Below are 298 nucleotides of genomic sequence, written 5' to 3'. Positions count from 1 at the left end.
GGGGGGGGGGGGTTACGCAACTTTTTCCAGTGAGATCATCTATTCCCTTCTCTTTGGCGGATTCAATCATGCCTTGGTAATTGTGGCTTGGCCTAAGCGCTCACCTGAGAGTCCAAGAAAGAAGGCAAAACAGCTATATAGAGCCCCTCCCTCGAGTCGAGCAATGAACAAGTAAGTTAAGTAGAGACAAGGAAGAGGGGAAATGCAGTATCATTATGTTATAGCAAGATCATCAGATCATGGGTGAAGCAATCGATCATCAAAAAGTTCTTTATCAGCCGGCGGAAAGCATGGTAAT

This window comes from Triticum dicoccoides, chromosome 1B (assembly GCF_002162155.2).
Source record: "Triticum dicoccoides isolate Atlit2015 ecotype Zavitan chromosome 1B, WEW_v2.0, whole genome shotgun sequence".
Taxonomy (NCBI): Eukaryota; Viridiplantae; Streptophyta; class Magnoliopsida; order Poales; family Poaceae; genus Triticum; species Triticum dicoccoides.
This window is presented reverse-complemented; position numbering follows the sequence as displayed.